We start from the raw sequence: 6,016 nt of genomic DNA on the forward strand, positions 1-6,016 counted from the left end.
AAGGTAGTGTGTTATGTACGTGTATTGTGTAATTGTGTAAATGTATATGTATGTGTTTTATATGTTAATAAAATTTATTTAATGAAAATGTATTTTTTAAAAAATGATCTGGGATTGTCAAAATGGGGGGGGGCACTCTGAGGGGGAGGACCAGGGAGCAGGAAGAGACAGGTGTACAGGCAGCTTCGTGCAGCTCCTTCTCCTGCCACCCCGACTGCATGACTCTCCCAATTGGTTTGGGGCTCAGAACCAAATCAGATCCACTTGGAAGTGCTGGACCAAGCCCCAAATCAGATAAAGCAGGCAAACGTGCTGCCCTACATTTTACAGGCATAATTGCGGCAGGGAAGGGGCTGAGCAAGGAGGGGATGCCTTGAGCCTGATGGGGAGACCCCAGGGGTTGCATCTGGTTCACAGGTTGGCTGGTGGTTCCCCATCCCTGTGATAAGCATTGTCATGGCTAGATGCCTCCAGTGGCCAAGGTCTGGCAAGGTTCAGGCAAGGACTTCCCCTATAGAACAGGTGGTCGTGGGTGGTATTGAAGGTGCCTTTTTGAGAATTTACTCTCGCCTGTTTGAAATCATTACTAACGCCTCTGTATTTAATGGTGAGGGCCATCGTGTTTAATGGTAGCTGGTTCTTCAATGAGCTGTACGCCACTTTTGAATATGTAAGGTTAGAAAAAAGCAGCTTATAGAATGGCATGCCCAACAAGTGAAACAAAAGCTAAAAGCCTCTGAAGGGCTAAAATTATTATTTAAAAAAATAATAATTTTTTATTAGTTTTTACACATTTATTAGTTTTTACAACATAACATCATTTTGAAATTTTTGGCTATCACATCCTAAGACTTCCTTTGACCTCGACTGATGGTTTTCTAAAGTCTTTCTAATTATGCGTTTTGTTACTATAATTATTGCTATAAACTCAGATTTCCAATACATCTATTCTTAATTCTTTTCACAAAAGCAGCTTATAGAACGGCATGCCCAACAAGTGAAACAAAAGCTAAAAGCCTCTGAAGGGCTAAAATTAAGCCTGATGTAGGAGGCACACAAACGTTGTCTCTTTCCCCCAAATACTGATACATGCCACCACAAGATTCTATGGGTTCCAGGTGTGCTTTACCTAGGATTTGTGTTTCCTTTTGGAAAATGAGGAACAGGCTATTTGTTCAGTCATCTACTCTCAACCGGCAATGGCTGTCCTTAGCACAGAACAGCCAATGAGCTCTGGTCCTCTCAACCCCTTCACATGCCCATGTCTTTAAAATTCTGCTGCCACCATAGCAGCTCAGTAGCAGATGCTTTGCATGCAGGAAGTCAACTCCTGGCATCTCCAGGTGGGAATGCTGGTGGGTGGGAACGTCAGGGTGCATTCCAGGGGAAGGAAACCCCCCACACACACACATGTCCATCAACATGCAGCATGCCACTTGAACCTGTTTTGAACACTCAAGAATGCCAGCACTTATGTGCATGTGCAGAGTTCCTTTCTAGTCATACCAAGGCATATCAGAGCTTGCCCTCTACCACAGTAAATATTACAGGTGAGAATGTTTTGCCCTCCAGATGTTGCTAGGCTCCCAACTGCCATCATTCCTGGCTCTGCTGGCTGGGGCTGATGGGAGTTGGGAGTACAACATCTGGAACATCACAGTTCCCGAGTTCCTGTCTTAACTGCTGCATATTAAATGGCAGTTAAATAAATGGTTACAGGGACCAATTAAAAAGTTGGCAACCTTTAGCTAGAGATGCGACTGATGAGCTGACACGGTGTAAATTTCTTATGACTTTATCGCCTATTACCCATTTGCAGGAAGGGAAATAAATGTAGATTCAGCTATAGCTCATGCCTGCGGCTTTTATACATTAACTGTGCTGTCCCATCTGGACTGCAGCTGATTTTATGACACATGAAAGTACTCAAGGGCACAGAATGGAAGGATGCGTGTCCATTTTAAGTCATCTTGTTAGCCTGTGTTTCATGAAGAGAAACCTGTATCCAGCAGATGGCAGCAGAACTTTGTTCTTGATAAGGTTACCAAAACACAAGTGTACAGTGAGTGTATGCACAGGCGGAGGAACAGGGGTGCGAGGGGAGTGCCACGCCCCCAGGACACGCACCAGCCATGACCTGGCCTGCTCTCTGCCCCGCGCCCCCACCAGAGCTTGAAGCTCCACCACTGAGTGTATAGGGTGTTAGAGGAGGGGTAATGCCTCTGGTGGGGGGCACATTGACCCCCACCCTGCACCCAGCTCTCACCTGCGGCTCCTAGAAGCTGTCAGCATTTGACAAGGCTCAGAAGGCTCATAAAGTAGAGCATGAGGCTATTAATCTCAGGGTCAAGATTTCGCCAAAAATCCAACATCATCCAATTCACTTCAGACCAGTGCCAAACACCAGGAAAAGGCCCCCTTTAATGTTTGGCAGTGAAAAGCCCACAGCGCCCTAACCCACGGGGTCAATATTTTGGTGAAAACCCTGTGTCATCTGATTCACTCCAAAGCAGAACCAAACGCTGGCAGAAGTCCCCCTACAATGTTTGATGGTTGTAAAGAGTATGGGTTGCTCGTGCGTAAGTTGCCGCCTCTCCTGGCTTTGTTGCCTTGTTAAACCTTTCAGTCTGGACAGCCCTTCACTTCGTGGCTGCCTCAGTCGCTAGCAGAATCCATCAGTGGGCGTTTCTTAAACCTTTTCCAACATAAAAGTTGTTTGACACCCAGTCTCCTCCTACTCTCTCTGCGCGGAAGTCTTCTGCGCAGGGAGGGTGTGGGTAGCGGAGGACCCGTGCTCTCCCCGCTGGTGTCCGGTGAAGAGTCTGGGAGCCCTCTCGCCGATTCCCCCATCTGCCCCTCTTTATTCCTGGTGTTGCGCTGAATTGCTTCCCCATCTGCTGAGCTGCCTCTCTCCCTGCTGGGCCCTTCTCCAGCATCATTTGAGAGCCTTCCCTCTGCCTCTAGCTACGATGTCAGTTCCCTGACAATGGTCAAAACCCAATGTTTTAGGGCACCCCACAATATCACCCCTTGACCCCTTCTCTGATAAACCGACGTTGTCCGATTTACTTCAAAGTGGTGCCAAACACAAGGGCAAGCCTCCCTGCAATGTTTGGTGATGAAAATCCCGCGTTTCACAGCACCCCACAAAATGACCCCTAACCTGTGGGGTCAAGATTTTGCCAAAAACCCGAGAGTTATAAGCCTGCAATATCGGGAGACCCACACATCCTCTCCACCCCTGCTCTAATCCCAAGGGCCCCTTATAAAAGACTTATCAAAAGTGCCAATGAACCTCAAAGCCAGGATTTGAAATGTGAGCATGATTGCTTCTGATTGTAAATAAGACTTCTCAACACTCGCAATGTTTTCAAGTTTTTATTTTTATTTTATTTTTACAAAATTTACATACATTGATGGTTAAAGAGTTCTTTGATGGGTATTTCGTTGGTAAGGGGAGGGGAGGTGGGGCAGAAGTACAGTAACTAAAACACATTTATATTCACCATCCAAAATGTCATTGGTGTAAGACGGCCAGGCACAACAGAGGACATCTCCTCCTCCTCCTTCAGCGGCTTGTCCATTAAGGCAAATGCACCCTCAGTCTGAGACTGCCCTCAGCCAGCTCCCACCCACCTGTGTTCTTACATACAACCAATTCGGTGGGTGTCACTGGCTGGCAATTTCTGCCCCAGTGCTCCCCTTGTAGAAGTCAGCAGGGAGGAGGCTGGGGACCAAAGTAGAATGAGTTGGCTGTGCCTGTCATTGGCTATGGCGCCACCTAATGTTGATCTCCCTGCCTTCCACCCCAACAGACACCAGTCGCCATTGCTCCTTCAGTTCTTATTAGTTGGTGAGGACCAGGGAATTTCAGCAAGCCCTGATTCTAGTGGCACAGAACTGCAGGAGTGAGAATTAAGCTGGAGTTGCCCAAATCCTCCTTGCTACCTAAGCATGACAAGTGCAGGGAGTCCCTTTTTTTCTATTGCGACTGTATGTAGTAAGCACTGAGGACCTGCATGCAAAGGTACCCCCCAAGATAGGACTTTCCATGGGGTGTCTGTGTACTCCACAGCAAGAATGGAAAGAACCTGACCCTATTGGACTCCAAGGACCCATCAGGCCCCAGCCAGCATGGTCAATGGTCAAGGAGGATGGGAGCTGGAGTCCAGCAGCATCTGAAGAGCCGCAAGTTCCCCACCCTTATTTCCATCACTTATTGTCCAGCCTTGTTTGGGCCAGAAGGAGAGGCAGGTGAACAAGCAATGGTGAAGAGGAGAAGCAGATCAGGAGGTTTGTCAGTGGGCCTGACCATGTTGACCCTTGACACCACCTAGAGAAACAGCGTCATAGTTAACCCTTTCTTCCACTAAGCTTAACAGAGTGCTCTAGTGAATTTTCCCCAAATGTATTATAAAATATGAAAACCAAAAGAAGGGAGGAAGAGTACATGTGAAGCTAATACTTTGGCAGAACTCCAAAGCTTTGGCTTCTGAGGTAGATAATTCAATACTAGAGGCATTCCCTCTGTGGTTGCTTTTGGGGATTTTACAGAGCTGTTCTCTGGCCCAGGAAGGACTGACAGTAAAAAAAAGGTGATTATCTTCATGGATCAAATATAAATATTCATGGACTTGGACAGATATTTAAATTGCAAGCATTTGAAATGCAAATTGGCATACATTTCAAACAGGATCCATTCCAACTCCATTTCGATTAGGCTGTGGGCTTTTTATTCATTTTAATAAATAGAACTGGAAATGAATTTCCAAGGAAGACATTCGCTGCAATCTCTGCACCTTTCAACTGAATTAACACTACGTTCCAGATTTGTCAAAACTCGCATGAAATAAATGCCAATGATAAAATAATTACAATCTCAAACAAATTGGCACTGGACTAATCCTATTTCACAGACATTTTACATTTTCAGATGAGTTATGGAATTTGCATATAAGTACATTAGGGAAGAAAAGCATTTTGAGTCTGCAGTTCTAATTTGAATTGATTACTTCTGAACTAGTGCAAAGCATCAGAGTGTATAGATTGTTTCAGAGGTAACATAAGAAGAGGCTGCTGGATGAGGCCAATGGCCAGCATCCTGTTCTCACAGTGGCCAGCCCAATGCCTGTGGGAAACCTAGAAACAGGCCCTAAGCACAAGACCCCTCTCCCTTCTTGCATTTTCTAGCAACTGGTCAATCTTTGTCCCCAGGGCTGCCTATCTTGTTTCACTGCCTGAGGCAAAGAGGGAAGGTGCCTTGCCCCTGTCATCTCGCATACTGGGGTTGCACAGCTGCAGCAAGGTAATGGTAAAGGGACCCCTGACCATTAGGTCCAGTCGTGGCCGACTCTGGGGTTGCGGCGCTCATCTCGCTTTATTGGCCAAGGAAGCCGGCATACAGCTTCTGGGTCATGTGGCCAGCATGACTAAGCCACTTCTGGCAAACCAGAGCAGCGCATGGAAACGCCATTTACCTTCCCGCCGAAGCGGTACCTATTTATCTACTTGCACTTTGATGTGCTTTGGAACTGCTAGGTTGGCAGGAGCAGGGACGGAGCAACGGGAGCTCACCCCGTCGCGGGGATTCAAACCGCCGACCTTCTGATCGGCAAGTCCTAGGCTCAGTGGTTTAACCCACAGTGCCACCCGTGTCCCAGTTGCAGTAGCTCCTGGCAAAATCCTGCCAGACGATGCCACCACTTCTCCTTCCTTCTCCAGGGATGGGTGGGGTTGCCCATGCAGGCACTGCCCCTTGGCATTCCGCCACCCATGGTGATCACATCAGTCTGCCTCTTGGGTGGGCTGGCCCTGTTGGGTGGGCTGGCCCCTATTTATACTGACTGGCAGCTGCTGCAGCTTCTGTGGCTCATTCTAAAATGCCGCCAACTGCTTTGAGACATCAGAACTCACGGGACTCCAACAGTTGTGTAGATCAGGAAATGTCAACAGAAGCAGCTTCACATGCTCCTGACTGGCAAGCTATGTGTGCCAATATTTCCTGCTCTTCTAAAAA

Source organism: Podarcis pityusensis (assembly GCF_964106645.2).
Source record: "Podarcis pityusensis genome assembly, chromosome: 15".
Classification (NCBI taxonomy): Eukaryota; Metazoa; Chordata; class Lepidosauria; order Squamata; family Lacertidae; genus Podarcis; species Podarcis pityusensis.